The 11,184-nt window shown below is 47.2% G+C and overlaps 1 protein-coding gene across 11 annotated transcripts in view; it reads left to right on the top strand.

Annotated features, from left to right (window-relative positions):
• MYT1L (myelin transcription factor 1 like) overlaps positions 1-11,184 on the top strand; it is a 537,379-nt gene that overhangs the window by 321,186 nt on the left and 205,009 nt on the right. For all 11 annotated transcript variants that reach the window (XM_023192653.3, XM_023192656.1, XM_023192648.1 and 8 more), the window contains one exon: positions 2,355-2,511. The gene's annotated coding sequence lies outside the window, so the exon portion shown is untranslated. The remainder of the gene's footprint in view (positions 1-2,354; positions 2,512-11,184) is intronic.

The following is an 11,184-nucleotide window of genomic DNA, read 5'->3' as shown; positions in this document are numbered from 1 at the left end:
AGCATGAAAACTGAGCATGTTGCCAATGTATTAACTCATTTTAATTTTTTTATTTTAATAGATTTTTCTCATTTATTGACCCCAAAGGTGGTAAATTTAAAGATGGCCATGGAATTTCTTTTTTACCCAAAAATACATTTTTATATTTTTAAATTTTCTGTTCTTTCATACTTTCCATTTGTCTTTACACCCAAAATAAACTATTTTTCTACATATTTAAGATTGCAACTTTGTCCATTCCAGCTTCTCTCTATTCTTTCTCTCCACCTTGCCTTGAGTTTATGTAGCGATGTCTTACCCATCTGTTTTCTACTGCGTTAGCCGTGGCTGGCAGAGTCCCAGAGACTCAGCCCTCAGTCAAGGGTGGGCAGATTCATTGGTCACACTCACATGTTGGGAGCCAGAGTTTTCTGTATGTAACCTTTGCTGCTTGTCTAGATCATCCCAGTTAGATATTAGAAACTGAAAATGTATATTAATAAATTGATATCTAGCGATATTAATATCACTGCCCACTATCATTTATTGAGCATTTAATGGTAAGCCAGACAGTTTTGATATATTATTTAATTCAGACATTGAAAGTCTAGGAAATTAATGCTTATAAAACAACATGCTCAAATCATGAAGTAGTAAGTAGTAGTGCTTTTATAACCCCATTCTGGCTAATTGCAAATTGTTTAACCATTAAAGATTTTGCTTGTTGGTTGAGTCACACATACAGCATTGTCTGAGCAGTTAGAATCCATCTTCACGGGGCAATGCAAACATTTTCTTTCTCTTTTTCTTTCTTTTGTTTTCTTTTTTGTTTTTCCAGTGAATCCATATTAACCACTAGGAGCAGGCACATAAGATCCAAAGGCGGGTAGGAATTGTGTGGGCCCTGGGGTCTCGCATAACAGAGGATTCTGTAAGATAGTTCAGAGTTCATGGTAATGTGTAGGGGAGTTATTATATCCAAAGGAGGGATAAGAGAAGTTCTTTCGTTTTAAACTACAATGTAGTAGAGAAAAAAGATCAATTTGGTCTAATTCCTTTCTCTTTCAAGGGACTAATCAGGACTTTTAACCTTCTGGGGTTCATATCCACCATTATGTTCTTGACAAGATATACATGCTCCATCCCTTATTAACTGTGTGTGTGGATGAAGTTGTTCTTTGGGGAAAATTAAGTACACAGGAAAGGGTTTGGGGCTCAGTCCCTAATGGTCAGCAGAAGAAGTGGACAAGGTGGGCTAGTTTCCAGGTCGAAGGAAAAGATTTGAGAATTCTGGGGGAAATGGCCCTATTATGACTCCCTGTGTTTCTTATTTAACGCTACTCTCTGGTTTCCTGTTGCTCAAATGAGGAATTGCATAGAAAGTGGGACGGCACTTCCATAAGGGTTATCTGCATTAAGCTGCATCATTGCAGGGGCTCAGGGCTGTCTGCTCACTTGACCTGTTGAGGTTCAAAACAGCCCAGAGAGTTTTAGTCCTGTCAGCCCTGGAGAGCAGGAAGCACTGAATCCTTTGGAATGGAAATCATAAGGGGCCAGTTCTCCAGCGCCACCACCCAAGGCTCCCCTAGGACCTCGTGGCGAGACTCAGATTCCCTGACCCGTATCTCAGCGCTGTGGGTCTTTCCTGAGCATGTGTAGGGACAGCCTTAATTCACGGTGGGAAGAACTGTACTAGATCTTAACACAGATAATTCAGTTTCAGTTATTGTCTCCTTCTGACTAGCTGGGGAGTTCTGAGCACATATTTCACCCTCTCTGAGTATCAGTTTCTTTATTCGTAAAATTCACATAAAGTTCAATTGATGGCCAAATGACATAACGGGTAAGAAAGTGTTTTGTAAGGTTTTTAGTTCTACGAATTTTAAGGAGACTAGGCTGATCCTCTCACCCCAGAAGTCCCTGGAGACATCGCAGAATGAATAAGGGTGCCAGTGGGAATCCTGGTGTGGAGCTCCTCCGATGCTGCTGCACAGGCTGAGTCTACCCCGAGTCTGGGCAGGAGGGAGGATAAGGCTGCGTGCAGGGCTTCTGGTCCACAGGAACTGGGAGCTCATGGAACCGTCTCAGGCAGAGCACAGAGCTGACGTAGCTGGCAGAGAACAAGCCTTCCCAGCCGGGGCTTGCTCCCACAGGAGCCTGGGCAAGGGTCACAGTCCAAACAGCAGGCGTCAAATCTAGGAGAATAAACTGTAAAGGGGGATGCATTGTTCACGGACATGAAAGAGAACGTTTGGTTCCTGGAGGAAGCTGATGTGTGCGTGTTGACGGTTGCAAAGAGGACACCCTGTGTATGTCTCTTCCTAAGGTGGTGATGAATTCATGAGGTGCTGTATATTGCTTTTCATATTTTGCAGATGGAGAAATCAAGGCACAGAGAGATTAAGTGACTTTGCCACAGTCACAAGCTGGAGAGGACCAGGAGTAGAGCTTAGAGTGAGCCCCTGACTCTGGGCCTGCGTCCTGCCAGGAGTCACGCTGCCTCCGTTCCTAGGAGAGAAGACTTCCTGTAAGGTAAAGGCAGCCCACCTCCACTCGGTTCTGTGCAGCCCGCACTGAGGCAGGGCGGCCCTCACTCACTAGGTAAAGGCGGCCCGTCTTGGTTCGGTTCTGTACAGCCTATGCTGAGGCAGGATGGCCCCCACTGTAGACGGTTAGGTTGTGTGCTCTCTGCGTGTGTGAAAAGAACTAAATAAACAGCAGCACTCACATCTCCTACCTGGGTTTGCTAGCCTGTTCCAGACCACATTGTCCACAAACCACTTCCTTATATGGTCAAAACAATCAGCCTGCACACCGCTTCCTCCACCTCAGCCTCTCCGGCCCTTCCCTCTTCCACTTTCCATCCTCAGAAGGTGTCTTGGCTTTTTCTTCTAAACCATTCCTTCAGATTTCCCCCTCTCCTCTTTTATGTCCGTCACTTCTTCTTTTCTGATGGCTGGATTGACCCCATCTTGGATTCTAAGAAACAAAGAGAGCAGCTTCCTTCCTCCCTCTTGTAGCTTTTCACTTGCCTCTGTCCCCTGGGGCTGTCCTGGGCAAAGCACTGCCCACCTCCCTGGCACCTGCCCAGTGCAGCGGCTCTGAGAATCCTACCGCATTCTCCTGGGACTCCCCTTGAGAAAGGAGCACCAAGCCCAGGCACTGTTGGCTGGGACGGAGATTTCGGCCTCAGCTGGTCCCACGCCCATCACCCGGGGACAAAGCCTCTGTGCTCCAACCCCACATGGGATGGCCTCGCTCACGCTCAGCCACTACCCAGCAGTGGTCAGCAAGAGACCACCTGCTCGCTTCCTTCAGTCCTCCCGCTACAGCGGCTGTGCTGACAACATAATACTCCTTCCTCTTCTCTTCCACCCTTTCTAGAACTGCCTCTTTTGTTCTGCAACAGGCAGGGTTTTTTTAGGGTTTTCTCCTATTATTTAGAATGCTCTTGTTGATGCTTTTTTTTTTTTCTTCTATTCCTGCTCCTTGAAGGGAGGGCAGTGTGATATTAGTGGTGCGTGTCTCGGGCAGCGTGATATTGGCGGTGCGTTTCTCGGGCAGCGTGATATTGGCGGTGCGTTTCTTGGGCAGCGTGATATTGGTGGTGCGTTTCTTTCATGGAGAAGGGCACTCCCGGGAAGAGAGCGCAGTGAGGACGACAGTCTGGCGAACTCACAGCTACCGCACCAGGCACATGGCCGCACCCCCTCATGCGTGTGGAGCCCTGTGCATTTTCCGGATTCTTCCACATCTGTTAGAATGCTCACATCCACCGACTGTCACATGAACACACGGGAAAGACATTCCTGTGACGTAGTTCGTGCAGATGATAAAATTGAGGCCTGAAAGTTAAAGAGACACAGTAAGTAGGAAAAAACAAAAACAAAACTATTCCAAGCCCATGCCCTGTCTCTAAACTTCATGTTTCCCATTTAATAATCTTCAGAGCATTTTCATTTCTATTACTCTTCTGTGGAACAACATATTTCCACCCCCGTGAATATTTAACATATGTCACAGAGTCCACATTCTATCACTCGTAGACACAGGATTCTCTAAGTTTTCTGATCTTTATTCTTTTAGTATTTTCCTCCCCCTAAAAAATAAGTAATTTTACAAAACGGATTAAAAAGAATTTGCAAACTAGGAAAATCATTAAGATAATTTCAAATACCTGCAAAAATGGGAAGTTCTAGTAATATTTTTCTATGGCAAAACATATTTGAATATTTGATTTTAAATTTTTTTACCACATCAGTAAAATCTGAATTCGGGAGAAGTAGAGACAGAAAATGCTGGATATAAACCAGATGGAGTCTGGGAAACAGGCCTATAGGTCAGCAGTATAGAACACTGTCTATTACTTATTAAAAGCAGCTCTTTCGTTACATTTGTGTGTTTTGTAGCTATCAAAAGGAGATAGCTTGTTTTTTCACTTGCACTGTAGCCACACATCCTCTGGGACAGGCATTCATTAGGGAGGGAGCCGACACCTCTGAACATCACCAGGAGGCAGCATGGCCTGCAGGGCAGGGGTGGGGGTGGGGTGGGGGGGTGGGGGAGCCAGATGCCCCCAGGAGGACTCGCCGGGAGGAGGGAGCAGGGCATGAGACCAGGGCTGAGCCTGGTGAGGGCATGGGAAGGAACGGTCCCATGGGGGGACTTGGCCACTCACCCCAAAATGCAAGCCTCAGGGAGAAAGTCACAGACAGGCCATGGAGACTGGGATTCTTTTCAAATGAATGAATTACCGAAAACATTTATGTATACATGGGAAAAAATACCATCAGCAAAATAGAAAAATAACAAAACAGTACCAACAATAAGCTGGAAGAAAATACTGGCAACAGATAAGGTGGGCAAAGGCCTTAGCACCGCAATGTACAGAGAGCTATTACGAATCGATGTGAAAAATGTGAAAAGAAAGAAGAAAAACAGGCAAAGGATGTGAATCACAATTTCACAGAAGAGGAGGTGCAGACGGGGAAGGCGTGAGAGAATGCTTAGCCTCCCCGGGGGCCAGGGAAATGACGAGACACGTGGCTTTCCTCAGCCAAAGCCAAGGACGGAATAAAATTGAAGGTGACCAGTGCTTCCAGAAACCCCACGGTCACACGTTACTCAAAAGGGTGTGGATTCTTTTTTTTTTTTTTGAGACGGAGTCTCGCACTGTTGCCCAGGCTGGAGTGCAGTGGCGTGATCTCAGCTCACTGCAAGCTCTGCCTCCTAAGTTGACTCCATTCTGCTGCCTCAGCCTCCTGAGTAGCTGGGACTACAGGTGCCTGTCACCATGCCCAGCTAATTTTTTGTGTTTTTAGTAGAGTCAGAGTTTCACCGTGTTAACCAGGATGGTCTCGATTTCCTGACCTTGTGATCCACCTGCCTCAGCCTCCCAAAGTGCTGGGATTACAGGTGTAAGCCACCTCGCCCGGCCAGAATGTTTTCTTTTTTAATCGTAAAGTGACAATATCTTTTTAGAAAACTATAAATACGTGCAAAATACCTGTAATCATGTTTGTAAATTATTTTTGTAGTGAAATAAAACAACATAAGCCTTGTTAGTAAAGGAACTTGGGGGACTGGCTGGATAAATTATAGTAGGTGTATTCTGAGGAATACTATGCAGCCATTCAAAAAGATGAGTTCAAAGGATAGACGTTAGCCTAGAGAGGTGGCTGTGATCTTTTTGTAAGTGAAAGAGAGCAAGTTACAAAAAAGTGTTGTAAACAGAGCCTGGTTTTGTAAATAATAAATACACAGAGAGTCTGCTCTGTTTATTCATGCCATTGTGGAGTGGAGTGAAGGTTGGTTTCTTCCAGTAAGGAGATTGGTTGCGGGAAGAGAGACAGCAGCGGCTGCCCAATCCCCACCTGGCGGCCTCTGTGTGCCTGTTTGTACTTCAGCCCGATGATATAACTGCCCAAGGGGTTCACTTTGCCTGCTGCCCAGACAGAGCTGATTCACCAAGACAGGGGAGTTGCAACAGAGAAAGAGTAATTCACTCAGGGCGTCTGTGTGGGAGGCTGGAGTTTTATTATGACTCCCATCAGTCTCCCCGAGCATTTGAGGAGCAGAGTTTTTAAGGATAACTTGGTCGGTAGGGGAAGCCAGTGACCCAGGAGTGCTGATTGGTCAGCGATGAGATCAGAGGGAGGCAGAGCTGTCTTCTTGAGCTCAGTCAGTTCCTGGGTGGGGCCATAAGAACAGATGGGCTAGTTGATTGATCTGTGTGGAGCCAGCTGATCCACCCAGTGGGGGGTCTGCAAAGCATCCTAAGCACTGACCTTAGGAGCAGTTTAGGGAGGGTCAGAATCTTGTAGCCTCCAGCTGCATGACTCCTAAACCATAATTTTTAATCTTACGGCTGCTGTTAGTTCTACAAGGGCAGTGTAGTCCCGAGGCAAGAAGGAGGTCGGCTTTGGGAAAGGGCTGTTAATCTTCTTTGTTTAAACTAAGTTTCTCCCAAAGTTAATTCAGCCTATGCCCAGGAATGAACAAGGACAGCTTGGATGTTAGAAGCAAGATGGAGTGGGTTAAGTCAGATCTCTTTCACTGTCTCAGTCAAAATTTTGCAAAGGCAGGTAAGGAAAAGGAGGCATTATTGCTAGACTTAAGGTAATCAGCAGAGAATCACTCTGGGTTCTTAAGCCCGAGAATTCCTGGACGGATGGCATCACAGCGGGGCCGTAGGGGATGGACAGGAAGGCGGAGGAGGGGACACCTGGGGACTCCAGCAATGCTCCCTCTTGGTAGGATCCGGCATGGACGAGTGTGGCGTCCAGGCAGATGCGAGGAAACGGGATAAAATGACAACAGCCAAAACCAGAATGTGATAAATTATTTGATAGGGGAAAGGGGGAAAACTAGCCAAGTATTATTTTAAAACTTTGGAAGGGAAGAACAACCACCTCATACATTCAGGAACTAACTATGGAGAATGTGGACAGATGCTGGGGTGTCATGAGGCCCCGCCTCACGAGCTCTTACAGCCAGTGAACTGTGCAGAGAAACTGATGTCTAATCAATAAATTTGCAAAACGCCAAGGAAGGAGACGGGAGAGAGCAGTGCCTAACGGTGAGATAGGAATTAGGGGCGTGGTTAAGGGAAAACCGTAAAATGAACTTGATGTGACAGAGGCAGCAAGGAGAGTTCATTTAGGGGCTTTCCCTTAACCACCGGGTTGGAGGTTGGAAGGGACTGAGCTGAAGGAAAGCAGGAGGAGGACCAGGCGAGAGGGATGGACAGACATGCAGGAAAGAAGGATGGGAGGGAGTGGGTCCTCAGAGGTCCGCTTTAAGAAAAGGATCTAGGCCAGGTGCAGTGGCTCACACCCATAATCCTGGAACTTTTGGAGGCTGAGGCAGAGGATCACTTGAGGCCAGGAGTTTGAGACCAGCCTGGACAACATGGTGAAACCCCATCTCTACAAAAAGTACACAAATTAGCCAGGCATGGTGAGCATCTGTAATCCCAGGTGCTCAGGGGGCTGAGGTAGAAAGGTCATTTGAGTCTAGGAGGTCCGAGGCTGCAGTGAGCCATGATCATGTCACTGCACTCCAGCCAGAGTAGCAGAGCAAGAACCCATCTCCAAAAAGAAAAGGAAAAGAAAAATATATAGCAAGACCCTCACAAGAGGGGGTGGCAGCAGCAGGGGCTGATGCGGAAGCATGGGTGGGGTCCAACAGGAGCCCTGGATCTACCCTGTGATTTGGGGCCACGATTCCTGGCAGCGAGCAGAGATTCGAATGGAAACTTCTTACTCGGAGGCAGGCTGGGAAGGGATATTGAATGAGAGACGTAGATGAGACCAGCGGAGGGGCTGGCTTCAATGGCTCCTCTGCTCTTCCTTATAAAGAGAATGGCAAGATTGCTACCTGAGAGGGGACAAGATGGGAAATGCAGGTTGCAAGGGAGAGCAGTCTCCATCAGCCCTGGGATGAGCTTAGCCCACAAAGGAAGCTGGCACAGCAGGAGGGCTCAGAGGCTGCACAGCAGAGCCCTGGGCTCTGTTCCAACACCCCCCAGAGCGGTGTGCACCAGGGCATGCGCCAGCCTTGCTTCTTCACATGGTATTGTCCTGGCTGAGGTGTGGCAGTGGACGCTGAGGACTCTGGATGACTGGGCCTGTTCCAAAGCACCTTAGAAGGCAGGGCTGGGCCTGGCAGTCCACACAGAACTGCCATTCTTCTCCCTAGAACACTCTCCAAGCCACTCCCTTCTTTGGTTTCTCAACATCCCCGGGTATATATGGGTGCTGTTGCCCACATATGTGTCATCGTGACATCCTGGGACATGGAGCTTAGATAACTTGCTTGAACTCATACAGCTAAGAGGAGACAAAGGCAGGGTGTGACCCTGGGAGGTTGAGCTCCTCACCCCACTGCTCCCCACTGCCCTCCAGGGCTCCCACAGTGGTTTCTCTGTTTTGGCACTGAGTTCATCCTGTCTTGTGTTACAACTTGGTGCTTGAGTGTCTGCCTTCCTCGTGATTTACTGAGGGTCTCTTATTTACAAGAAACTATGGGACAAATTGAAGAACCATGGAATTCAAGAATGAATTTAAAAAGCCCTCACCCTCAGGAAGTGTGCACTGCTGTGTAGCTATTTGTGAGTTTGTAAACAGGTGCAGTAGAAGATAGAGGGTGAGGAGCCCTCACAGGTGGTGCAGGGAGAGCTGTGAGTTCCCACAAGAGACAGTGTCTGCCCAGGAATGGGGAGCATCAGCCACACCTCCTAGATCAGGACTGTGTCCCTTGACCATACCGTTTATACTGCAAGACACTGATTTTACAGGTGCTAAAAGACCTGAGATGATTTTTATTTCACACTATACTTGTCTGAAAAAGCACAAACTACCAGCCTTTAAAAGTATCCTTAGTCTAAGTGTTTGTTGTTGTTGTTGTTGTTGTTGTTGTTGTTGGGTTTTTTGAGACAGAGTTTCACTCTTGCTGCCCAGGCCGGAGGCACAATCTCAGCTCACTGCAACCCCCGCCTCCCAGGTTCGTGCGATTCTCCTGTCTCAGCCTCCAGAGTAGCTGGGATTACAGGCACCCGCCACCATGCCCAGCTTATTTTTTTGTATTTTTAGTAGAGATGGGGTTTCACCATATTAGCCAGGCTGGTCTCAAACTCCTGACCTCAGGTGATCCACCTACCTTGGCCTCCCGAAGTGCTGGGATTACAGGTTGAGCCACCGTGCCCTGCCCCTAGTCTAAGTTTTTTGAATTTTCATTACTTACCTAATATTTATGATGTTTCCCTCTATAGGTAGGAAATGTTTCTCTTTATTTTACTCCTTTTCTTTCCTGTGTAGAGCATCCATGACTCTTAACTAAATTATTTCCTTATTGTCAAGAAGATGTGTCCAACCTTCATGCGATCCTTAATCAAACCTTGGTATTTTTATTTAGTACAGCTTAGCAAATATTTATCCAGCCACTGCCCTGTGCCAAGCACCATGCTGGGGGCTGCAGAATGAGAAGATGCACGATGCACTCTCGCTTCCGTCCCAGGATTGCTGGGCTCAGCTCCTGGTCTGCGTTTCTCCTGGCATGCAGAGAACCGCCTCTTCAGGAATGATCCAGTTCCCCAGGCTTCAGGACTGTGGCTCCTGAGAAGACACTCCCAGCTGCTCCCTTGCCTGGCACAGGGAATTTAGGAATCCAAATCCTGTTAGAAGTAGTTAGTTGAATTAAGGGAGACTGTGAAGAGTCCAAGAAAAATATTCTCATCTAGAAAAGAAAGTTATGTTCCCACCACACACACACACATACACACACACACACACTTTTTAGATTTTGTAATTGCAACTAAATGTTTGGCTGTAGGAGTCCTGGAGACTGTATCCTGGGGCCAGAGTACCAGCGTACTAGTTCAGGGACATGAAAGGCTGATATAATATTTGGTATTGTGAGAAGGTAATCAACAGTATCCAGAGGACTTCATCTTACCCTATGTAAGAAGGACTATGCAGTTATCTGTAACATGGATTCTGCAAGCATTTGTTCCTTATCCCTTTGGGAAAACGTACAACACCCACACATGGAAATGAGAAGAAGGCCCCAAGCGTCTCCTCAGCATCTGCTATGTACCCAGCCAGGCGTGGTGGCTCACACCTGTAATCACTGCATTTTGGGAGGCTGATGTGGGTGGATCACTTGAGCTCAAGAGTTGGACAGCATCTGCTCTGCACCAAGCTCTGTAAAAGGTTCTTGCCTAAGATTCTTTTTTTCAATCCTCTCCACCACCCAATGAGATAAGTAGGGATTTTACACATGAAAATACTCAGATTCATAGAGGTGACTGTGTCGGCATAAGCAGGTTTGTGTGTGGAGCCAGCACTGGCACTGCAAGCCGTCGCCCCTGTCATGCCCATGTACGCCACTGCTGCCCCGCACGGTGCACAGGCCACAGTGTCTTCCGAAGCAATCCGGTGAAGGGGCTGCCACTGACAAGGAGAAGTTCGAGAATATGAAGGCACTGAAATCCAGAGAGCCAGCAAAGTAGACGGAGGATGCTGTTCACCACACGGCCCTAGAAAGCACATGCAGAGATGTTCAGAGCCACACAGCATCAAGGGCCCACCTTCCACCCGCCCACCATGGTCAGGCAGCCCTGCTGTGTGCCCAGCACTCCGCAGGAATGGGAGGTGCAGGTGGGAATGTGGCACGTCTACACCACGGAGGTGCAGCTGGGCTGGCGGGAGGGTGGAGGCCTCACAAGCACATGAGGATAAGACCAGAGTTATTTTAAAGGCATGTGCAAAGTCTATGGAAACTTGTTTGGAGCAACTTTCAGGGAGATTAAAGAACAAATTACTCCAAGAGCAGAAATGAAACACAAATAAACTATTAAACATTGAGCAAAAGCTCAGGTGCTAGAGGACAGCTTCAGGGGGAGCTGGTACATCCCAAACCTTTGCCATGCGCAGTTCCAGTATCTACCCGGGACCCACGAATGTCCCAATGAGCCATTTTCTGAGTCTGTTTTTTTTTTTTTTTGGTAGTCAATTATTTTTTTTTTATTTTTATTTTTATTTTTTTTTTATTATACTTTAAGTTCTAGGGTACATGTGCATAATGTGCAGGTTTGTTACATATGTATACTTGTGCCATGTTGGTGTGCTGCACCCATCAACTTGTCAGCACCCATCAATTCATCATTTATATCATGTATAACTCCCCATTGCAATCCCTCCCCCC

The sequence above is a fragment of the Piliocolobus tephrosceles genome, chromosome 15 (genome assembly GCF_002776525.5).
Source record: "Piliocolobus tephrosceles isolate RC106 chromosome 15, ASM277652v3, whole genome shotgun sequence".
Taxonomy (NCBI): domain Eukaryota; kingdom Metazoa; phylum Chordata; class Mammalia; order Primates; family Cercopithecidae; genus Piliocolobus; species Piliocolobus tephrosceles.
This window is presented reverse-complemented; position numbering and strand designations above follow the sequence as displayed.